The sequence below is a fragment of the Copidosoma floridanum genome, unplaced genomic scaffold, assembly GCF_036245765.1.
Source record: "Copidosoma floridanum isolate Cflo_tuat_1 unplaced genomic scaffold, Cflo_Japanese_pri ptg000018l, whole genome shotgun sequence".
Lineage (NCBI taxonomy): Eukaryota > Metazoa > Arthropoda > Insecta > Hymenoptera > Encyrtidae > Copidosoma > Copidosoma floridanum.
In genome coordinates this window covers 2,386,105-2,412,860 of record NW_028321895.1, presented here as the reverse complement: position 1 = coordinate 2,412,860, position 26,756 = coordinate 2,386,105, and positions in this window count along the sequence as shown.

Below are 26,756 nucleotides of genomic sequence, written 5' to 3'. Positions count from 1 at the left end.
ATAAAATAATTCTATTATACTTTCTGGAGGGCATAGGGCTAGTCCTAGAATATTTTTTATGAAAGTATTTGCTTCATCATTATCTCGAACATAATCAGTCAGTTTTAACCTCTTTATTTTACGGAATAAAACCTGAAAAATAAAGGTCATTCTCAAGGTCTCCAAACATTTCATAAACATATTTGGGAAATTTTTAAAAATATTTAACTTTTGTGACTTTAAGTACAATTGCAATTAATAGGAGTTTCTAGCGTAAAAAAAAATAATCGTTAATAATTTTACGATTTTATTGACACAAAAATAATAAGAAAGGACAAGAAACAAGTAATCCATGAAATCATTAATGCAAAAATTCATCATAATCCATTGATAATTTGAGCTAAAAAGTTACATTACGTGATTGTAAAAGAAAACCAAGGTGTAAGTTAGAAACTCTCGCTGTTATACTGAGTGTCCTAGAAAATTTTTTAATTTCAATATCAATTCAAAAATTTTTATATAGGATGAATTGGGCATCATTAAATGAACAGAATGTATTGATATAATTATTTTACCTATTTTCTACACTTTGCATTTTTAGGCACGATCAAGTCTATTTTTAGTACAAAACAAACTTTGAACCTGGCATGAGGGTGATCTGAGTTGTTCATGTAGTGTATGCGTTAACGTATGTATGTATGTTATCAATTTTATTGAGTTTACTTAGTTACATATGATAACGGAATAATATCAAAATTAAAATCTGTTATTTAGGTAACACATTTTGCTCTGATACCTCATAGATTGGTCGTGCCTTACATGCAAAACACTACGTTTTGCATATATTTAGCCATTTGTTAATTTTTGCCATTTTTTGTACCCGTAATGATGATAAAAGATGTGATCAGAATAAATGTCAGTTTTCACTATAGGCTGCCACCATGTTGATCCAATATATATTCTGTAGTGTGCATTATTTTTCGAATCGTCATCGTGGAACATATTCGCTGAGTGCAAGTTGGTGAAGGGGAGGGCTGGCACCACTGGTCACTTTTACAAGTAGTCTTATGGAATCGTTTGGCAAATCTGCCAGTAGAACGCGTGAACTTATTCTCTCCCATTTAACTTAACATAAAAAATCTGGTAAAAAGCGGGCAGCATTGAACTTGCACACAGCGAATTACGATCACTTTTTCTATAGGATCAATAAAAGTCCGAGGGGCTGTTAGAAGCGCCCTAGTCGGATGCACATGAGTGATGAACCCTATTTTTATTAATGAGGGCACATCAGCCTCTCAAAAATCTCTAATGAAGAATAAAGTAATTTACGGACTTCCTGGGCTGAAAATACTTATCCACCCACGGGTGCAAAATGATTAGCTGGTGAAAAGTGTTTCGACAAGCACAAAGTAAGACTTTACGCCTCTTCAAACAAAAACATTATTCGCACTTTAGGCACAAATATACAAAAACCCCCACGGGCCAGATTTTCTTACTTTGCGTCCATGATATGAAATTTGAGTTTTCATTACATTGAAGTCATCACTACCAGTGTTATTTTATAGTTAAAGGGAACATAGTTAGTTCCGGTTGGAAAACACTTATGTGATGAATCCTACTTTTCAGACAAAGAGTACGCAGTAAACGCTTAAAGGTCCAGAAAAACGCATTGTATCAAAAAACTATTATTATGTTATTCAATGCCAGATATAATATAATATTTACCCACACTGTCGTAATGAAAATTGCAGCCGGCGCTGTGTGCTCTTGCAAAATTGCTTTTACATGCATTACGTAATGCTTGCTCAAAGTCAGTCATTACTGATATTACGTTCAATTTGTTTGGCAATGCATTTGCAATTACATTAATCACGCATTTGTAAGACTGCTGGCTTTTGTCTGACATTATACACGATGCCAACGGTATTGCCTAAAAAATTATTGGTAATATCTATTTAACTGGCTTAGATCTGTTTGACTAATTGATATTTTTATTTATATATTTTTGAACGTACATTATAATATAAAAAAAAAAAAAAAAATAGGATGGAGTTTAAAATGATAGGGAAATGAACTTTATAGAACGATAACCTCGGATAACAATATGATTTAAGGAAATTGGGTTAGTGAGATATTAATATTATTCTTTAACTATCGAAAATAAGATGTTAAGATTTATTATGTACACTAAAATTTCTCCTACAAAATGAAAAAGTATTGTTACTATTGTTAGGTAAAAAAAAATGTATTAAAAAGATAAATATTATGACAGTCCTAGATTTCCTTCTCATTTTTTATTATTAACATTTTATAAATAACACAGCCACACAAAAAAAATTTTGGCCAGATGGTCTAACTATGCTGTCTATGTGTTTTTCGGGTTGCCGAATCTTAATCCGAGGACAATTTCACCCCAGCACATCACGTTTTTGACATAACCTCTAAAAACACTTTAACATTTACTAAAATCATTTAAAAAAGTTTTTCCAGTCTGGGGGTCTGACTATGTATACTATATGCTTTCAGGATCACTGATTATATAAACTTAAAGTTCTAGGACTTCCATATTTCTCTCGGTATACTCTCCCATGCAATCGTTTAACGATACAGAGGATCGGATCCTCAGTATCGGCGAATGGTCAGGGTGGGAAAGTGAGCCCGCAGGCGTCGTTATCATACGACCGCTGCTCTACATTGGTTGGTGACTTGGACAGTACGATGTATTCTGTAATATTGTATGCCCAAAGTTTGACGTAAGTTCTCTATGGAAAGTCATCAATGATGATATTCGACTGACTAAAGCTTTAACTTAATATCATTGAATTCATTCATTTATTTATGCACATATTTGTTAATTTATATATATATATTTAATTAATTGAGTTAATTTATATTTATATTTAGTTATATTTATTTACATATTTTAATTTTTAAATTTCTTACATATTTGTTTTTATACATGGTTTATTCTTTTATATGGTTTTAGTGGATCTTATAGTGTTTTTTAAGGTTATGTCAAGAACTTGATGTGCTGGAGTGAAATCAACCTCAGATTGAGATTCAGCAACACAAAAAACTTATAGTATGCGTAGTAAGACCACCAGACTAAATTTTTTTTTTTGTATGGCTGTGTAATTAGATGAGTGCAATAATTTCTACTTAAGTTCTTTTTTTTTAATTGTATGTGTGCAAGCATATTTTTTAACAGAAATATTAACTTTTGTAAAACAAATGACTTACATGCCCATCTTTTATTTCCATTATTGTTAATATTTGATAAGCATCATCTAAACGAGGAACAATTTGATATGTTGCATCTATGAATAACTGTTGCACATAATTAAATTTTGTTGTCAAAAAGTCGTGGTCATAAAAAACTAAATGACCGTGTCCATTTTGGGTAACAAGGGTGCAGGTTATGGATGAGGTTCCAAGATTTCGTAGGTGATTATTATTTACATCATTTAATTTATCATTCAGTTCTCTAATGGTAGGTGGGCTTCCTGGAAAAGACACTTTCTGCCATCTTTTCATTGACTCTTTCATACTTATGTAAGTGATGTACTGGGCAGCAACTTGGTGTCTACATTTAATTTAAAAAAAAGTTTTATAACAAGTAAATTAAAATGCAAAAATTTAACATAATATTAAAAATTAGCATAAAACTGCAATTAACTTATCAAACTAATATTAATGATAAGCCAATATTTTAGCTGGATGTATTAACTTTTTCAGGATATATAATTAAATGATCGGTTTTTCCGGATGCTATTATATTTACTTTTTTTGATGTTTTCAATACTTCCGGGAGTTAACAAAATGTCACAAAATTGCATTAGATTTTTTAAACTACTATTTATGATAATCCACGATTTGAGCTGGGAATACTGAGTTTTGTTAAAGATCTAATGAAAAAACGTGTTTTTCAGATGTTTTCATATTTTCTTTTTTTGATGATTTCAATATTTCCGGAAGTTAAAAAATTGTCAAAAGTGGCAGTAGACTTATCAAATCACTATATAAGATATGCTATGATGTATGCTAGGTATATTAACATTTGCTGCAGATACAATTAAATAACCTTTTTTTAGATATTTCGTATTTTTATTTTTTTTCTAGGGCACAAAGTACATACATGAGGGCCCAAAGAGCGCGGTGATGTTTGTGCCTGAGTTACGTATATTTTATTTTTTACCGAGGGTGGAATGTACTATTTTGCGCTCAGTATCTATAACCCCTAGGCTTAAAGCACTTTTCCGGATGTGGACACAAAGTGTGAGCAAAGTTTGGTCCGAGGGCGTTAAGTGGTGGTTACACTTCGTGACCATCACCAAATTTAGTTTCAACAGATAAAACAATGAATAATAAAATAAATATTTAATATAATAAAATGTACACGTTTTACTATAAAAAGAATTTATCTGCGTTTACTCAAGCAGTGTATGGTATATTTAAAATAGTGTTGTCTTATATAAGTTATACAATTAAAAATATATATTATCTAAGCCAGAAGAAATATAGGTATGCTTATTTGGAAGATTTGAAAGGTTAGACACAGCCAATATTATACAGGGAGTAAGTAACAATACGACAGCACTAATTTTTCGGTCATTGAATGCTACTTTAGTACAGTCTATGAATGCCCTAACGTTTTTTAAGTTTTCAAAACATGATTGTATGTTTCTTACCATTATTTAGGCAAAAAATAATTACATGTTAGATAACTCTGAAAAAAATTACGTTCTTTTTAAGAAGATTTTATGTGTGTATACATTTTACCCAGATCTTTTTCCATACGTACTTTCTGAAAAAAAATTGTTAAATTCTGCAGCTTAACATATTTTTGTATAGATGGGGGTCACTAATTAAATTTTATTAAATCATACTTTTTTTATGGTTTTTCTTTTGTTTTTTTTTTTCGTTTATTCTGATACTATTCTTATCCGAATACTATATAATACAGTTGAGATGCAGCTCTAACACATACAGACAGTATATTTTTTGTTGATTGTATGGAAATTATTATATTGTAGTATAAAAAAGGCTCAGATGACTTTGAGACCTATAGCCATTAAAACTACTAGGTATATCAATCACTTGAAGAATATGCTTACTCAATTGAGGTAGAGACATCGTTAAATATCTCACGAAGAGGGCGCCACAATAATTCTACACTCAATTTATTTTTTATTGCTTCTCTGAATTGTATTATATCTCCTTCTAGATCATGTGAGACACAATTAGACGAGTGAGCATTTTTTTGTTGAAATATATGTCCGTTTGTTAATTTTGCGGTTCCTTTGCACATGTTTGTTGCACACTTGATATGTCTATAATATAATAATTAAAAAAATTTTTAGTACACAAAATACCCTCAAATATTATTTGCGAGAGCGTCAAATAATTGATATTTGTATAACATAAGAATTAAAAACCATTTAGATAAAATATACAAAAATTTTCTTAAAAACACAAAAATTGCATTTTGTTTTGGCTACTAATGTAGTAGTTAAGACTGCTGCAGGATACTGATACAATACCGACTAGTTTTGACTGCTAAACGGCCGCAGCTAAACACCAGGCTCTGGACAGTTGGCCAAGGCAGGCCTTGGCCAGTATTGTAGAGTGACATATGGTTATAAAGTGACGCGATGGATAATAAAAAATACAAATTTTTTCAAATTTTATTAGTATACGTGGGCATATGTGTCGACGGAAAACTTAGCTTTTTCCAAACCTTCTTAACTTTTTACAAAGTGGCGCAATTTTCTAATTTTTTCATTGGTCGCGTGCACACGTATCGACGGAAGACTCATAGTTTTCTAGGCCCAGTAGCCTATCGCGGCTTGAAAGACTTACTGAAATAGTGTGTGGAAAAGATAGAAAAATTTTTAAGGTTATTAAGCGACGCAGTAAATGAAAAAAAAAATTACAATATTTTTCTAATTTTTTTAGTATACGTGGGCATATGAGTCGACGGAAAAATTAGCTTTTTCCAAATCTTCTTAACTTTTTATAAAGTGGCGCAATTTTCTAATTCTTTTATTGGACGCGTTAACACGTATCGACGGAAAACTCATAGTTTTCTAGGCCCAGTAGCCTATCGCGGTTTAAAAGACTTACTGGAAGTGTGTGTGGGAAAGATAGAAAAATTTCTAAAGTTATTAAGCGACGCAGTAAATGGAAAAAAAAATTACAAATTTTTCCAATTTTTATTAGTATACGTGGGCATGTGTCGACGGAAAACTTAGCTTTTTCCAAATCTTTTCAACTTTTTATAAAGTTGCGCAATTTTCTAATTTTTTTATTGGACACGTTCACACGTATCAATAGAAAACTCAGAGTTTACCAGGCCCAGTGGCCTCTCGTGGCTTAAAAAAATTACTGGAATTTTATGTGGGAGTATTAGAAATATTTTTCAAACAGTTAAAAAGTGACACAATGAATGAAAAAAAAGTTACTAATTTTTTCTAATTTTTTTAGTTTACGTGGGCATACGTGTCGACGGAAAACTCAGCGTTTTCCAAACCTGTCAACCTTTTTATGAATTGGCGCCCTTTGTTAAAAAAAATTTACAAATTATTTTTAATTTTTTTATTGGATGCGTGCACACGTATTAATGGAAAACTCAGAGTTTACCAGGCCCAGCGGTCTCTTGCTGCTTGGAAAACTAACTGGAATTGTGTGTGGGAGTAATCGCAATATTTTTCATACGTTTATAAAGTGACATAAGAAATGAAAAAAAAATTACAAATTTTTTCAAATTTTTTTAGTATACGTAGGCATGTGTCGACGAAAAACTTAGCTTTTTCCAAACCTTTTTAACTTTTTATAAAGTGGCGGAATTTTCTAATTTTTTTATTGGACGCGTGCACACGTATCAACGGAAAACTCAGAGTTTTCCAGGCCCAGCGGTCTCTCGCGGCTTGGAAAACTTACTGGAATTGTGTGGGAGTGATAGAAATATTTTTCAAACGGTTAAAAAGTGACACAATAAATGAAAATAAATTACAAATTTTTTCTAATTTTCTTAGTATACGTGGACATACGTGTCGATGGAAAAGTCAGTGTTTTCCAAACCTGTCGACCTTTAACGGCTTAGAGAATTTTTTTGTAATTGTGTGTGGGAGTGATGAAAATATACTGTTTTTAGTTTTAAAGTTGCGCAATTGATTGAAAAAAATACTAATTTTTTTATATTTTTTTTAGTATACGCGTGCATACGTATAGAGAGAAAACTTAGTGTTTTCCAAGCCTGGCGTTTTTTTACGGCTTAGAGGACTATTTTGGAATTGTGTGTGGAAGTGACGAAAATGATTCTTATATGGTCAGAAAACTCACTGGAATTGTGTGCTGTCTTATCTCTGGGGCCCCTCAGTCCCGATATTGGTTATTGGTGAGGCTGTATAGGTTTGAGGCTAGTTTTAGCTTCACAAACATACTATAACCTCTATTGTAGTACTATACAATAGATACATGATACTACACATATAAATATTTAAGCCTGCCGATGCCCTGGCGCTGATAAAAGGCTTGTTTGGCCAGACCCTAGTCTTAGCTTTTTGATGAGTTATGGGAAGAGTGATAATCTCTTTAACAAAAAAAAAATTTTTCAAATTTTTTTTTTTTTTTTTTTTTTTTTAAATAAAACATTAACAAATAAATTAAAATATCAAGACACACTTTTTGTAAGTTAAACTGTAAAAGATGAAAGGAAAAACTTACAACACATTTCCCCGTTTTCCACGATGGCTCACATGATACCTTCGACCATTGTGAAATCTTTGAGAGGCACTTTGCACAACCACTTTTTTTCAGATGAGAAAGAATAACTTTATACTGCACTACGGATTAATGCTCTGAAAATTTTCAGAGTCTTCTATCACCTTTTGACAGATGTACACTTACATGCACTGAAACTGACGTTTTGTTTTTTCATATCTGCCGACACAGGAAATTTGAAGGGTGTACATAAACACAAAACTGTCAAAGCGCAGAGCTGTCGTCCACCAACATTATAGATTTTATGGTGCAGGCCCGTAAGCGACTGTGTTACGTCAATTGCGCTGCGCAATAGGGCTATCCTGCAGCACAATAGACTCAACACAGCCGCTTACGGGGACAATTCTACCCTGCACGCTCTATAGCGCTCCATGTGACTACAGCCTTAGATAAACGTTAGATGATCGGTATGGAAAAGTCATTTTTTACCTTACTAAATCCAAAAATTGCCGGAACTTTAATTTTTAAATAAATTATTGTAAAAAAAAATAACTGGGAAAAGTTGTGGCTTAGTTTTGATTTTTTGTATTTTTTTGATCGATTTTTTGATATAAGATGCGTTTTAATCTTGCCGCAAATGGCACTTAGGGTCAACAACTTTTTATATATAAAATATAATGCACTTTTTAAACACCAACAAAACTGTTCACTAAAATCAAATATGACAACAACAAAATCAAATCTCGACAATTTACAATGTTCCTTAATTCTGGTGAGAGTGGCGGCTGGTTTAGATTTTGACCACTCTCGGAAAGGTATTTTCACTTCTGACGTCATCATGCACAATAGCGAGGGCTGTGGGACAAAGTTTGAATTCACGCAATAAGTTTAATCGTGACTACAAAATTTATTGAGATATTCCAGTTACTCTACTTAAAAAAAATTTTTTTTAAGTCTTTTAAAAGCATCTGATAACACCTATTTTGAAATAAAACTACAAATAATATTTAATTATTAATTATAAATTTTTACTAAATTACATAAAACTTAGCTAAACAGAATAGTGCGGATTGTTTGGTTAAAGTGCGAATTACTCCTATACCTAACAGTCAATCGCATCGGCTGCACGGCTGATGGGTAGAGCTTTTCATGAAACTATCATGTCCTGGAAGTAACAATGATAAACGTAGAGCTGAAAGTACTCAAAAGCTAGGCAATACTTAGAATATTTAAGGACCAATAAAGACATTGCAAAAAATGAGAGTAATTTTTACGTTCTATGTAAATACTAAGCAATGTTTATTTTGGCTGAGCAATGAGATGCTGAAAAAAAGTACAAGTTGCATTTTATTTTGCTTTTTCTCTAGTGTTGCTAACACTTATTTTCAATTTAGCTCATGAAACTGCACAGTACAATTACACCAATCAATTGATAGATTCGTTAAGAGTCACTCAACATGTTACAATATTTTAGCACGCAAATTTTCCAGTATATATTTTTTTTTTTTTTTTTTCAATTACTGTCGAGTGAGCAGTAATTAATGTCTGCGCAGTAGTTAGGTTATTAACACCTATACCTTGCCCTGTGCTCAACTTCTCACACCACCTGTGTCGCCCGCCTTGCCAGACGAGACAGATAAGCTGATAACATGCATTAAATTATTCAAGAATTTTTTAATCAGCTATGTTAGGAAAAAAATAGTCTCAACTTTTTCGGCGGGTTCAGTTTCACTCGGTTTAATTATAACTATAAAAAATCCTTCTTGATACTCAAGAGGTCTGAAATGGATGTAGAAAAAAAATGGATTCGATGTAGTAAATGAAATAGTAGTCATTAACAAAAGTTTTATTTTGTACAGTTTAACGTAGTTACTTTATACAGGAATGATCTTATTATTAAAGATAGTTTTATAAAATAAATATCATCTTACATTGTATTTCATGTTAAATTTACATAAATCAGAAAATTTTTAACGAACATAAATTAAAATACATTTTAATTGTTAAATATAAGTAAGAATTGAAAATAAGTATTAAAAAATTGTTTTGTTTCAATTTGTACCAAAACACGCAGTAAAAGTTAAAATCGATTTCAATTTCGTTAAAAGTGTATAAAAATTAAAAATAATAATAATAATAAAAATAATAATAATAATAAATGTAAATAGATTATTTTTTCTTATGCATACAAATTTCAAGTAAACTTAAAAATATTGCTAAGTATAGTAATCTTTGAAGCCATACGTGGTTATATAGCATGGCTTAATAAAGTTTTACATACACACATATATACACACGCATACCCCGCAACAAAGGTTGTTAATGTCCTTCAAAATCTTTCTTTTGCTTCACCTCGCACACTTCACTGTCTTGTTCTGGCGGTAAATACCAGGACGGCAGTTGGCACTTCCGCGACCTCACAACAGCAGGTGGAGAGCTGTAAGCCGGCTCGGGTCCATCAGAGCTGTTGTTGGGTGGCGTCGGCGGGCAAGCAGCGGAGGCATCCGCATAATCAACGACTGGCTCCTGTGTTTCTTCTACTGGTCCCGGCCGCTGGAACTTGTCTATATTTATGATGTTGACAAGTTTTCTGACGTCATTGTCTTCCAACATCCATTTTTTGGGGGTTAGGCCAACCTTACGTGCCTTGGCCTTACTAGAAAACTTGTTGTTAATGGCACTAACATCAAGAATTTTAATTTTAAGGCCTGGCCTCTGGCACGCAAGACTGTCACTTTTTGCACTTTTGGATAGTTTTTTCAGCGTTTGGCTGTTGGGCGACGGGGCACCGGACTCAGCTGTACTCAATGGCAACGAAGCCTTCAGTATCTCGCCCTGGTCCACATCGTATGTTGCGGCCGTTCCACAGCTACTGCTGCAAATCCGCTTTGGACGGACGAGGGTATGCTCCTCGTCACTGTCCTCATCGGAACGTCCACGCTTCAGCGAAGACGAGGAGCTTGCAGATTTTATCTGCAGTCTGTCAAATTTTTGACTCAAGGCCAATGGAGTTAAAACAATAACTCCACTGCTTGAGGCCAACTTAGAACAAGACTCGCGAAGAGTCTTTTCTTTTTGCAGCCACTTCTGTAGCTGATATCGATGAATATCAAATTTATGAGCGGTTGCGCGCTCATTCCGCTTGCCGTTTTTAAAATAAAAATCAAGCACGGTGAGTTTGAATGATTTTGGAGATGCAAGACCGCTACCCATCACAGTTTTTAAATATCCGTTGCGCGGATAATGAGGTAGCTGCTGTCGGTGTTGAGATTTTGGCTTGCATCTCAGCAGCTCGATGATGGCACTACTCTTGCAAACCACTTCACTAGCTTTCGCACAAGACATTTTTCTAAGTTTACACCTGAGGTCGTAACGGATAACAATCGTTTCACTGCACTGGTCACTTGTTACTAAAGCTTCTGTTGCTACGCTAAGTTGGGCGTACTGCGATAACGACTCACCTCGTTAAACACTAACGCACTATAGATAGATGACTGATTGACTGGCTAATTGCACCAAGCATAAGTATTTTTTAATTATCAATGTAGGTACGCACGCACTCACAAATGATTAGCCGCTCGGAGAGTTTGGAGAAGCCTCTTTCTCAATTTCCTACTCTACCTCGGCCTATTATCACTGCGGCGGGCGAGCGTGATAACAGAAAAACAATGCAAGCGCGCAGTTTTATCACTGTGTTGCTGCGTTTTGTGTTTCGACACTTTTTCATGCCACTTCTGAAGAAGTCAAAGCTACCAGCTTTTTTTCCTAATGTTCTTCTACTTTTCCAATTTTTTTTTTTTTTTTTTTTTTTCACATTCTCTTAAAACTGCTCGAGAAAATAATACAATTATTCACGAGAACTCGAAAAGATAGTGCATCGAGCTATAGCTGGCCTTTTTGGTAGTTGGCATACCTACAAGGCCCGCTTTTCCTGATTTCTCACTAACACTCGCCTCGCGCTACTGGTAGGTAAATCCAATATGAAACAAGCACAAAGTTAAGACGATCTTTGTACTCCAATAAGATCGAATTTTTGGTAAACAAGCACGACTCTTTCAGTTATTTAAAAATTAAATGAAAAAGTTTAATGACTATGTAATCAAAAAGCCTAAGGCTAGTTATTACCAATCCTTCCTTTGTTATTTTACGTCTTTGTGCGATTGGGAAAGCATATACCACCTTAATTACGTTTCCACAAAAACACCTAATCACTGACGATCTTATCGTAAGATTCCATCGTTTGTTGGACGATACTAATATTGTACGCCATACAGTACTGCCGTGTTTTCTAATACGTCAGTAAGCCGATATTAATAACACATACTTATTGGAATCACGAGTTGAAAAGTCTTTAACAGGCCAGTTGACGACAGAAAGATACATTACCAAAAATTTTTTTTTAACAATTTCTACTTAGTTTACTTACAAACTTGAATAAGACTTTTTTCCTCTATATTAGTTGTAAAGACTGTTATCAAAATATTAGTATTATTAATCGATATACTGGTGGATCTTAAGCCACACACACATATACACGCACGTGCGGGTGCATGCACTGCTATTACTCCTTATTTTTGGCTGTATATTGTCTGATCTAATGTCAATATTTTTAAAGACTAGGTATCCAATTTGACCTCTGTGTACTTTATCCAGAGTATTGCTGTCGTAACTTCTCACTAGACGGTAGTAGGAATCGGGCAGAAAGAAAATAACTGCTAGCAATCACTTTACAAATTGCTAAAAAAATGTGTTAAATTAATGACTTCAGTTGTGAATCCTCTCCATAAAATTATACGAATAAAAAGGTTTCATGTAAAAATTATTACTACGTGCATGTATATTTTGTACAAGGTCAAAGTATACATTTAATCGTATTGAAAATATTTATGAATCTTCGTACTCTGTCTGGCAAGATACTTGCGGTCCCGCGAAATTATAGTGTCATTTTATTTATAATTTTGCTAATGTACAGTTTCAGTCGACTTTTAAGGGAGTCGTGATGTATCGCCCACCAGTGTATATAAAAAGTTGGGAAGCTCATTAGTTCTTGTTTGTCGATAGATATTCTACTGCTATTAATAAACATTGGTTTAATTACTCGAATTTTAATTTGTTCGATTTTATGGCCACTTGGAATTTTCGTATTAGTGAGATAAGCGTGAATTTGGGTATCTGTACGCAATTAAGTTTTAATTCCTTACAAGATGCTATGTCTTGATTTAAAAATAAAAATAGATAAAATTTTAATGTTCGAAAATGGGCTTAACCTTTTGTTATTAGGAAATTCCTAATACGTTTAAAAAAATTAGGGCTGTGTATTCATAATTATTTAGTAATTTCAAAATTTTTTTTTTTTTTACTTAAATCAGCTCATTGATAGTAAGTTACTTTATACATTTATATCTATCTATCAAGGTATTTTCAAAAAGTAAAAATTTATGAAGAGGCAGAAAACTAAAGTTGAGGTAAGGAAGAAGGATGCACGCAATAATAACATTTCATTTTATGGGTTTAAAATAATTTCTTGTTATCCTCTTAAATTCCATTAGTTCATTAAGGTCGTACAATCCTAGACAGCTACACGCTTATAAGAATATACAAAATATACTGTTATAAAAATTCTTTAATTTAAGAGATTTTTAAGTGACACTTGTACCTAGAAAACGGACTTGTAAAAATATCCAAAGCAGTGCATATACTGTTGTGTTGGCTCTAATACTAGCCTTATGTCATAATACATTGATAACATAATATTATATTCTATGGCTTCCATTATCGTAAGTCATAAGAAATTATTTATCTGACTTGTATTGCTGAATCAATAACCTGTTAAACCATTACAATTCAATAGAATGTACTCCAACACTTGAATATAACACATCAGTGGAAGTCATTGACGCCGACGATAAACCACTTGAAAACAAAAATTGATCCAAATGTACACTCCCAGGATTCATCCAAGCTTACATATACCCTCTCGAGCTCATAACAAAGAAAAATGCGATAGCATTGATAAAATTTTATGTAATAACCCTTACTCTACAATGTGTACACGCCGAGCGCGGTGAAATCGTCAACTATATAAGCAACCCTCAGACGCGCATATGCCACAAAGGCTGAACGTTGAGAAAAAAAAAGAGAGGAAGCCCGAGCAAACAACATTAAAAACGTGTAGGACTCGGACTCTCACTTTTTTTTCCTTATATTTTAATATTGTCATCAGTTTCCTATTGGTTATGTGATTGTGGCCCTTGGGCTTGGACGGTTATGAGAGTCGTGTGTATGCATGTCGAATGAAAAAGTTCTCTTTCTCTTTTCTCACTCTCTCTCTCTCTCTCTCTATCTCTCTTTCTGTTTTATATATATCCCATCGTAACCCACTATAAAGAACTTTGTTCTAAAATAGTATAAAAATTCTTTGGATCCTGAACGAAGTGCCCGCCAGCAAACGTGAAATTTTTGCGTATGCATTTCCCTATTTCAATCAATAGTGCGTAAAGACTTTTTCCTTGCACCATTACCTGCTCCAATGCTCTTGACTTACAATTAGTATAAAAAAGACTTAAAACTATTTACTCGCTGCATCCCGGCAAATCTCTCCGTCGGCATATTGAACGAAGACTTTGAGGGCCTCAAAGACTTCCTGACCCACGGGTAGGATTTCTCTCGGTGGAGGCGCAAACTGCCAGGAACCGCACGGCAGCTCGATGGTGTACGCCAAACTCGAGCCAGCCACCGCCATTGCCCAGTCATCAGAGGAGCCAGCCGATGCATCTGAAAATCGATTATTATTTTTCATTTCGAAAGTTAGGTGGTCATCATACTTTGTCTCTTTTTCGTATTTTTTTTTCTTGTTCAAAGCGTTCTTGGAGACATTAAAAAACAATTACCAAGACGCACGTATTGATTCAAAATAACTGTATACACCTGAGAGTCGATTATTCAATTGGTTGTACTTTGAAACCTCTGATAACTTATGAACAATTTTTAACATTACTAGATAAGTTTGTTCTAACCTTTGTTTTGAAATTATGAATATCGATGCTGGTAATTTCATATTTTACAACTAAGGAATTTTCAGACTGTGATTCTTCTTGTTTCAAGAATTTACAATAAATTTCTTAACTCATAGTACTGACGATCTAAAATCCATTAAGTGAGTACTCAAAAATCACCTAACTTTGCACAATATTCTCGCACACAAGGAATACTTACACGCACACTTGGAATTGAGGAAGAGTGAAGAACTGTAAAAAGGCATTAAAAAAACTTACACAAAGTGGCCATGGAGGAGCCGACAGTGAAGCGAGTCCCACGGACTTTCGAAAGTGCCAGTTCTGCTTTCTCACCGACACACCTCTAAAATCACAAGTTGGTTGGATGTGTATATTATCTTTATTCGATTATTTCATGCAAACACAATACTTACAAGTTCGGGCTCGTTTTCCGGATGCTCCGCAGTGTAACTCCACAGGTAGATAATGTAATTTCCGTATGAGTGGAAGGAAAGATAAACTCGGAGATTCTCGATTGACAAAAAGAAATCTCTCAATGCGACAGTTTTAGGCTCGGAAAATGGCTTAGTACCAGCATAAGTTTCCGCACAAGGATTATTGGATGCTCCAACAGCTGTGCATTTTATAGTGACAAAAAATTAGTAACATTATGTTCAAAAATTATTAAAAAAATAATTTACAAGACATTTTATGTATTTCACACATATATTGCGAAATACAACTCAGTATTTCAACATTAATCACAAGACTCAGACATGATTAGGGTAGCCCAACTATTTGATGTCGAAAGAAAAATGAATCACTTACTGGCCCAATAATAATCAAAGTTGCGATTCCCATCGGTACCCACACAACGACTCTCCGGAAAAATTTTAAATTTTTAAATTTTAAATTTTTTCCGAAAAATTATAACTCTGAACCGGTAATTTTTTAGAATCGTTTAATAAAGATGAAAATTTTATAGAAATGTCAAGTGTCAGAACACTTTATATAATATAATCTTTATTTTTATATGAATATTAAAAACAACATATTCTCATAATATATATTTAATGAATTGTTAAAGTCAAAAAAATTATTATTTAAACAACTATTTTGACAGAAATGCTATAATTTTAAAATTTTCCATTCACAATACTGATTCTTAGAAGGTTTATATTTAAGAGAAAAATTTTTACGGTAAGCGCAATCAAAGAAATTCCGTTTTTTTTTCGAGAAAAAAAAAGGAATTTCAAATCTTATAGTTATAAGTTATAAAAATTTAATGACACGAACTTACTTTTAAGTAAATTAATTATAAAGAACGGTTCACAATTCAGAATATTAAAAAAAGTGATGATTCAGAACATATCATAATAATGAATTTAAAAAATACGAAAGGTCAACATTCCGAATTATTTAAATGGATAATATACAACGTAGGGTTGCACACACTATTCATATGAATTATTATTTGCTAATTTTTTAAGCACTCATTGCTGCTAGACATATGTATACATCTTTTGAAATTATTTTATTTTATTCATTTCTGATAGGTATATAAAATAATTTATCTTATGACATGGTAACTTTTTTCATACAGTTCATGGCGATTTTTCTTTGAAATATTATACCTCACTCATCTTGAAGGAAAATAAATGAGACTTTGATTTCTCACGTTGCTTGTATTCGATTTTTTAACAATCCAATTTAATTGATCTAAATGAAAGATAGTCGAATAACGTTATTTTTTATTTATCTTCTCACCCACGCAGCCATATAAAATATGAAGTCTTTAAATATAATGAAGATTAGTGCAGCCTGAGATCTTTGTTTTTCTCTCTTAGTATATTGGTTTCTACTAATCAAATTTGACTTTTTGTCTAAGCAAATGAGAATTGAATCACAACCACTTCATCTCTGCTCCATGAATTCTCATGACAAATATAAGTAATTATTTATATTTATTATTTTTTATAGATATAATTATGGCTGATGTCCATTAGTTTATGGTAAATATTTACATGATACGTCTTTCTAGCATGCACTGCATGAAACTTAACTTAAAAGCTAGATTGAAAATGCTGTGATTATGCATTATGATGTTCAATTTTTTTTTGACTTATCTTGCCAAAAATGATAAGTTATGTAAACTCATTTCTCAGTGAATAAGTATTTCTAAAACAAATGAACAACTATTTATAAATTTTTACACTTAGTTTTAATGTAATTTATCGAAAATTTATGTACAAAAAAATTTTTTATTAATATTAACAATTTATAATACTTTTAACATGCAATATACGATGATAAACATTTTTCTTTGTAATGCTATAAGTTATTTAAATTAATAATGAGTAGTATATACAAATTAATAGTTCTAATAACATTCAATTTCTTAATGAGTGATAACCAACCACATCCACTCTACAAACTGGACATCTAAATAATGAATTCGCTTTTTTTTTTCGCTCGTATTGACGCAATGAATCCAGGCAGGACTCACAAGCGTGTATATGGCCACAAGGTTCAAACATCACTGAAGGGTTAAACCGAGGCATATTCGACATTCTGGATCTACAGAATAAAAGATTAATACCTGGAAACAATAACTCGACCTACCTAATATGTTTATTTATTTATTTTTTTTTCAATGCTACATAATTTTGCGTTTACAACAAAACTACCTTTTTAAATTTTAATAAAACACATTGTTACATTAGATTAATTTCACACTGTTTTAAAAACATTTTTAATTGTAATATAATGCAATTATTTGATTACTACAATTTATTATTCTAAAACATCTCATTTTCCCAAACGTATGATCTTTTATTTCATTTTAGTGAATAAACATAAAAAATAAAGTCCCAACATTACACACTGGCTAGGTGATCCGTACGCCAGGTTTAAACTTTATTCATTTACTTACAAAAATAAACGGCTGGTTAGAAACCAACGCCAGTTTGTCTTTGCAGATAAAATCATAAGGTTTTAATGTGGTAAAATGATTCTGCAATTGATAATAGGTTTATTTCCTTCTACAATGACTTTTGTTTTATTTTGGTGAATGAAGATAAAAAATCAAGTACAAACATTACACACTGGGTAGGTGATCCTTACGCCAGGTTTAAACTTTATTCTTTTACTTACAAAAATAAACGGCTGGTTAGAAACCGACGCCAGTTTCTCTTTGCAGATGCAATCATAAGGTTTCAATGCGGTAAAATTATTCTGCAATCGAAAGTAGATTAGTTTCTTTTTACACTGACTTTTGTTTTATTTTGGTGAATGAAGATAAAAAATCAAGTACCAACATTACACACTGGCTAGGTGATCCTTTCGCCAGGTTTAAACTTTATTCTTTTACTTACAAAAATAAATGGCTGGTTAGAAACCAACGCCAGTTTGTTTTTGCAGATAAAATCATAAGGTTTCAATGCGGTAAAATTATTCTGCAATCGAAAGTACATTAGTTTCTTTTTACACTGACTTTTGTTTTATCTTAGTGAATGAAGATAAAAAATTAATCACCAACATTACACACTGGCTAGGTGATCCTTACGCCAGGTTTAAACTTTATTCTTTTACTTACAAAAATAAACGGCTGGTTAGAAACCAACGCCAGTTTGTCTTTGCAGATAAAATCATAAGGTTTCAATGTGGTAAAATTATTCTGCAATCGATAATAGGTTTATTTCTTTATACACCGACTTTTGTTTTATTTTGGTAAATGAAGATGAAAAATCAAGTACCAACATTACACACTGGCTAGGTAATCCTTTCGCCAGGTTTAAACTTTGTTCTTTTACTTACGAAAATAAACGGCTGGTTAGAAACCAACGCCAGTTTTTCTTTGCAGATAAAATTACAAAGTTTTAATGTGGTAAAATTATTTTTTAATTGATGGTAAATTAGTTTTTTTCTACACTTATTTTTCAGTAAAGATAGAATCGTGAGGTTTCAATGTAGTGTAATTATTTACTACCGTTAATTAACTGTTTTCTTTACATAAAGCTGGGGAATTACGGTGTCATTTTTTATGAAAACGATAACTAATTAATAAGATCAATGATGTTTCACTATTGGACATTCGCTAGAGAATTTTTACACAAGGTATCAATTTTGTTTATTTAGTTTGTTATATTTTAAGTTTGTCAAGTAAGAAGTTTTTAAAACTTTAGTCTTTTATGTTACAGTAAAATGTTAGTACCTAAGGAAAAAATACTTAAAAAATATAAAATTTATTTATAAAAAAAAATTTTTTGTGAGTGTCTTATTTTAATGTTATAATTTATACATTTATTATTATAAAAAGTATTTTTATCTACTTAAATTATCATTTAAAAAAGAAAATATTAGACCTTGTTCATTTAAAGGGGCTTCTCCAAAGCGTTGGGTGTCAGTCATGAGATTTTCATGCAATGATGATGCAGTCGCACTTGTATTCTCTGAAATTAAAAGTTAAGAAATAAGATAATCTATTTGTTTTTGGTTTCCATGTTGTTTAACCGTATTAGCATATTTATCACTATATTATGTTCTATCACTAAAAAAAATAGAAAAAGGTGGCCATACCATGTTCTTATTTTTACAGTGAACAGCGTCCTCAGTGGTTTGTTCTCTCACTATTCCAAGTTGGTTGAACTTGGTTTAGCGAGAGTACCAACAACTAGGAATAATGTTTTTAGCAAAGTTTAAAAAACAGTTCACCAAACATTTTTCAGGAAATTGTCTACAAAAAACACTAGTGAGAAGTGTTAGCAATCAACAAACATTTATTATACAATGTATTACCTGCATGAGGCTCTACATTGGAATCAGGTAAATCACGTGGTTCATAGGTTTCGTTTTACTGTCTCACCTGCTGACTTCCTTTTTTAAAAATTTATTTTTTTCGATATTAGTTAATGTAAACCTTATGTATATCAATGGCAGTACTAACGTACTTGTTTTTAAATATTTTTAACGAATAGAAAACAATCGTTCTTTTATTAATGATTTTTAATTTAATAATAGTTTTCATCAATCTGTTAAATTAGCAACCTTTGAACACTTACGATCGTTTTTTGCACCCTTTTGACATATTATAGTATTACCTTGCAAATTGGAAGCTACCGCTTCAACTGGTTGGTCATTAATCATCGATCTTCCACTTAATGTTGATGGGTCATCAATCATCGATCTTCCACTTAATGTTGATGGGTCATCAATCATTCATTTGTCACTTAATGTTGATGTATTTGCACTTGTATTCGCTGAAATTCGTAAAAAATGAATAGGACTTGAATACTAAGTATTTTAAGTAAACTGTATATCTGACTTTTTTTCATTTTTACTACATATTCCTATCTGCACCTTATTTATTATAACAAGTTTTATCTCCCTGTTTATATAGCTTTATCATGCCATTGAAAATGCGAGCGAAGCGAGCTAGGTGTATGCGTGTATATGAATTTAAGGTTCGAATAGACACAGCATTGAAAATTAATAATCTGAAAAAAAACTGCAAGATCGAAGCGCTAGTATTTGATCAAGTACTCTCATTCCGAGATATGTACGATTTTTTCTGATCTTTTACCTGAGAGGAAGGTGGTACTTTACTCGTTGAAATCAGAAAAAAAGAGTAATTTTAGTAGAAGCATGAAAAAATATATTTTTCTGATAACAGTGGTTGCAATTTTTAATTTAAGTGAAATGGGACAGTATTTCTTCAAGGTGACGAAGTAGGAAGTCGTAATTATGCTAAAGGTGCTTAAAAAAATGTAAAGTTGTAATATGTCGTTAACATATATTAAAAATATTTTTTTTTTTTATATTTGTCTACGAAGTTTCATCATTAAATTTTTAATTTTGAATTAAGGTGTTTCATGTCATAATGAAAAACTTGGCTATGAAAGTTAAACTCGGAAAGGTTGTTGAGAAAGCTTTTATACACTTCTAATTTTTCTGATATGATTGTAGGATAAAACAATAAGAATGAGACGTTTAAAAACCATTGTTAAATACTTCTTTAGCATGGGCTTATATTCACGTTTTTTAAAATTAAAAATACTTTGTAAAACTATTCCAGAAAAACTAAATAAAAGAGTGATAAACTACAAGTTGCCCTCTTCGTTAAGTGATGTATGCAGGCATTAAAAATTCAGCAGTCAACACAAGTCTTAAGCCTGCACACACTACGAGTCACCGATAAAACTATTTTTATTTTCAAATTAATCAATGTATATCTTCTATGCTCATAATTATTGTTTTGTAAGTGTTATTTTTTAAATATACGTATTAGTTTACAGATTTTTTTTTTTTTTTTTTTTTTTTTTTTTCATACGTTATATTGATCTCAGAGTTACGCACGAATCTCATTAAAGATCATATTTTATGAAGAAATAAAGAATAGTAATTTAACGGATCACTGATCACTTTGAATTTCCAATAGTAATTCAAGTATAACTGAAATAATAAACCTGTATTGATAGAAAGACCCATTAAATAATTTACTTCTGTACTTGCCTCTATTACGACGTTCGTATCTTTTTCTGTTTCGTTTTTTATTTCTTGACAAAGGTGATGCTGGTAAAATATTTGATTCATGTGGACGAGATGGTAAAAATTTTGGAGAGTGTAGGTATGATGGAGTATTTGAAACCGAACTGTTCGACTGGAATGAGTAGTGATTTTGATTTTCCATAAAATTATAATTAATTAGAGTTGAATTATGGGATGATGTTGGTAAATCTATATTCAATTTATTTTCAAACGTTTGTGAATTTGTATTTAATCTACTTGCAAACATAGAATCGACTGGTGTTGATGTGTTTGATCGTCTTGGAGAAAAAAATAGTATTGATGTTGGTGAATTTGATTGGGTGTTACTAGTCGATGGACGTGATGCCAAATTGTAATTTTGATGTGTCTGATTGATAGTATCTAATGTATTTGTTCTTATTATAGGTGAATTAACAGCAGTGACAGGCAAGTTTCGGAAACCACATTCATCTGAAAAATTAAGGTTAATATCTTTATGATTGAATACATTTTTTTATGTGCTTATTAATATTACTATTAACATTATGTTACTCAAAGAACTGCAGCTAACTTATTGTCACAAAGTATCCTCGTACGTATATCTTAGTTAAAGATGTCCATCACACATGCGTTTTCTGAAGGATCTTTTTGATATTTTAACAATATGGAAAACACGTTATAATGTTAGGAAGTCACATAAAATTTGAGAACATTTCCCAATATTGTTTTTAAGTTATTGAATGTATAAAAAAATTAAATATAACACTTAACCATATGGAGAAGTCACATGAAGATTCAATTTACATTCGAAAGAGATAGATTAAATTCATCCGTTACTTTTTGCATGACGCAATAACATAAGAAAAATATTATATTAAATTTTCAGAAGCACTGATAAGTTATTTACGCAATAATAGTACATCATGCCACTATGTTTTTTCTCGGGTGGCGTATATTTTTTTTCCTACTTCATGCATTCTTGAGTGGCTTTCGACAGTCCTGGAGACGAGGGCATTCATCCGACGATAACTACCATTTCTTCCTAAGAGTACAAAACAGAGCTTAATTAAAGCAGGTAAAGCTTGAATTATATTAACATATCATTTTCTTTTCTTACTTTATTAAAAAAATAAAACTGAAAGCTATGATTGACGGACATTAGTGATCAAAGTTACTAAAAATGACTGCCAGCCGACAACATTATTGTCTGACACGAGTTTCATCACACATTATGAGTTACTAACACCGACACGAGTGATGTACAAGACTTAACGTAGTATATGCGACAAACATTGGTATACATTTTTAAGTAAATAACTAAAATAACGCGTTAAAGACTTGTACACCTAATATTATTCACATATAAACGAGATATACTTCGTTAATAATTTTTGTATATAAAGTTTTTCCATTGTTTAAGGTTTTATATACTTAAATTGAGGTAGTAAACGTAACGTCCGCAAGAGAGGCTGTGCAAAATTCAGGGACAGCGTCCTGGTGTTAAACCAGGGGGTCAAAGCTAAGCTGTTATAAAAAAAATCATTTTAATTTTCCAGAACTATCAACAAACTGTTTTTCATCAAGATTACTTTTTTTTTTTGCAAAATCATAAAATAGTTTAAGTTATATGATTTTCTACAATCATCATATGGCTTTGAATAACTAAACTGTCATATTTTGTGTGTTTGCAAATTTTCTTACATAGTTATTTGATTTTATTACATTAAAAATAAACCAATTTTAATTTACCACATTTTTTGTTATGACACCACATTTTGTGTTTGATTGTTACAAAGATACCACATTCCTCTATGTTAATTAATGATTTGCTAGTTATTGCTTGTTTAAAATTGTTGTAGTCTTGCAAAAAAAAAAAAAAAAAAAAAAAAAAAAAAAAAAAAAAAAAAACTGGTGTAATGAATTCTAGTATTATCAATACACTTTTAATATACATATGGAATCTTTAATTTTTCTCACAGAAAAATGTGGAAAACACTAACTAGCTTTACAGTGCTAGAAAAAAAATGATTATCACTCATTATATTTATTTTACTTTTTCTACATCACAAAAAAATTCTGTTTTGAAAAAATTGTGATTACTTTGCATCAAGTGGGCAAAAAAGTTCCACTTGAGGCCCATGACGAAAAACAATTTTGCGGTCTATAAAAAAGATATAGGTGCATGTATATAGGTAAACTTGTGCATAAAAAATAGTTGTTGTTTCTGCCGCATATTTGCTCACTGAAAGAAAATCTGTTTGTTAAAATTAATTTAGTTTATCTAATAGCAAAATATGATCAATTACATAAGTATGCATATACACATTTATATAAAAACGTTGAAAAATTTTTTTATATGAAAATCAACTATTTTTCAAATTCTTTAGAATTAAATATTCTAAAATGGCGAGTTTCCAGTTTTTCTCAAAATAAACAATTTAACACAATGTATAAGTAATGATAATTGTTAACCAATTGGTTGAACGGAAGATCTTGGCTGTAAAGTGGGTCGTTGATAAGAAGAGTTTATGTCCAATACTTCAGTTGATGGTCTAAGTTGTCTTGAACTGATTAATTCATCTAAAAACATAATGTCATTTTAAAAAACTTAGCATATACATGTCTTATAAAAAGACATTTGTACTTTTTGGTATTATCTTGACAGAACAGGAAATTAAATGTATTTATTTTCTTGAAAAGTGTATAAATTTAATTCTTTAATTTTGAGTATTGTTAATGATCTGGTGTGCCCTTGATAGAAAAAATAAGATGTAAAACATAAGCGCTGTTGCTCCGTGGCTACCTTATGGGCTGCAAAATAGCCCCAGGGACGATAGAACTTATCCAACAAAAACTATTATTTTTACAATATTAACATTTATAGAAATGAAAAATAAAATTCATTAAAATAATTTTTAACATAAAAATATTTTAAATGAGATTTAAAGTATAATAATTGATTTCTCGAAAATAGTAATATTATTTCAAAATTTATCAATTCTTAGTTTTAGACACTTCTTTTGTAATATTTTACATTTTAATTGATAAGGTCTACATTAAAAAAAATGTAACATTACGTTTACATTGTATAATTATATAATTTTCAGTAATAATATTCTTTTAAAATCATCTATAATAATAATTCTGTAATGATAATTATATATATGACGTAAAAACGATGTCTGCAATTTTTTTCTTTTTTTAATTATATTAACTCCTATTGTGCAAGTAACAAATTTTAATAATTTTTTTTTTATGCGCGAGTGCACCTTAAAAATGACTATTTAAAAACAATCATCCCAATGATTATGTTTTAAAATTTTGAAAACTGTCATTTATGCTGGTTGTTTTTTAGCATCAACATAAAAAAAAAAAAAATTGCTTCATATTTTACATAGTTATCTTGATATATAAATGTGAGATTTAAGTCTGTTTCATTGTTATTTAAAAATAATTTTTTTTTTGGCGCCATACAAACTTTTTGAGTGGTTTTTGCGTATACTTTTTCAAGTGTGTGTATGTACATTTTACTCATCTATTTTGTCTTGTGCTTTTATGGTAGATGTATTTAAAATGTCCAATAAAATGTTAGCATTTATACCTTTCCGTTCTTCTCGTGAAAGTAATTGTGATGATAACGTTATTAATTTATATCATAAAAAAAACATAAAAATAAAATTATTATTATTGTTTTTTATTTCACATTTTATAATTTTTAAATTTAAGTATCAGTTATTTATTTTAACAAAAATAATCTGTTAGTTGTTTAGATATGAATATAAGAAAAACTATAACTTAAATACATGATTTTATGGTTTTTAAGTAAGTTATAATTATTTGATCTGATTTTCATGTACTTAAGAATGTTTTCTTAAAATTTTTTAACAGAGTAAAACAAATAATTATCACTTTTTTAATATTTCACAGATTTTAGAAAAGAAAATGTAAAAAAATTTCTGATGAAACAATTAAAAATTTTTTAAATATTTAATTATTTTATTTCTAGATATTATACATAATACATTAGTTATTATAACCTGTTACTTGTCCTCGTAATGGTGAGCGTGATCGATGCCTTGTTTCATGAGAGATCACTCTTAACAATTCACCTTCACTTCCTAAAGCTGTATGGTTGTTTTGTTCATCTTACAAACTATTATTATCATTTTTTTTTTTTTTTAATAATAACAAAAATTCTTAAGATATTAGACTATGTTATTTAATATGTTACTTAATAAGAAAAAAAAAAAATTCTACGTTTAGCATATTGATAAAAAAAAAAAAAAAAAAAAGATTTCATCTTATCATAAGATTTTATCTTACGTTTTTTAGTAGATAAAGAATTGATCATTTTTTTACATATATTTTCCAGGAATATTGGAGAAATAGCTTTGTCTAAATCAGAAGTTAGCTTTATTATTAGCTTATATAATTATTAGCCTGTATCATAGCTTCATTTACTCTGATAGAAATTTTACTTGAATCTTTTTGTTGTAAAATGTTCTACTCAATAGACCATTTTGCAAGTCCATTATTTCTTGTTTATTATACATTAATGGCAACAAATTTAAAAAAATTTTTAAACCGAAAAACTTTAAATTAACAGAAAAAAAAACCTTGTTAATTTGACCAGAACAGTGAGAAAACATAGATATTACGTTGCATAATAAAAAGTAGTGAGTAAAATTACGAAAGTCGCACTAAGACATCTGCTAGCACCTCTGTGCTCTTATATCTTTTGCAATGTGGTGGCCAACCGGTTGCAGAGTGCCTTGTCAAGAATGTGTTTTAGAGGATAGTCTACGCCTCTTGAGAATAAAAAAAAAAAATTTCTATGTTATGTATACGTTCAAAAATAATTAATAGGTTATGCTAATAATTAAATTGATATTCGTTAACTCATGTATATATATTTGCTGATTGATGTATTCTGAAACTTTTTTTTTCTGGGATCCTAGGAATATATATTGCATTATCAATGGATCCTAGAAATGTATTTCTGGGATCCTAGATATTTTATTTACTATTTTCTGGGATCTAAAACAGTTTGAAACGCATTTTGTGGGATTGTTAATTGTAACTTACCTATAATCCTCAGATATATATAGAATGAAATTGTTGGGTGGAAAAAATAAACGAAACAATGTGTTTGCTTCTAACATATGAATGTTAAGAGTAGAGTCAACAAATTATTTAGAATACAGCACTAGGAACACTCAGGATTACGTAAAATGAATGAAAGTTAATATCATAGTAGATTTCAACGTTTATCTGAAAATATTCTAAAGATTAAGATTTTCTCAGCAATAAAAAAATGATTGTATGTCAAAAATCTTTTTTTGATGCAATAGATAGCCATGGACTATACCGTTTGCTGTCAAATATTTTTTCCTTATACAAGTGAGGTTGTGAATATACTATTAAGTATACAGTGATCTACAATGATTGAGATGAATAATGTTTTATCTCTTTTTCCTGTACAATTTACTTCTTTATTGAATAGTGTGGATCGAATCTGTTATCGCATACGGATTC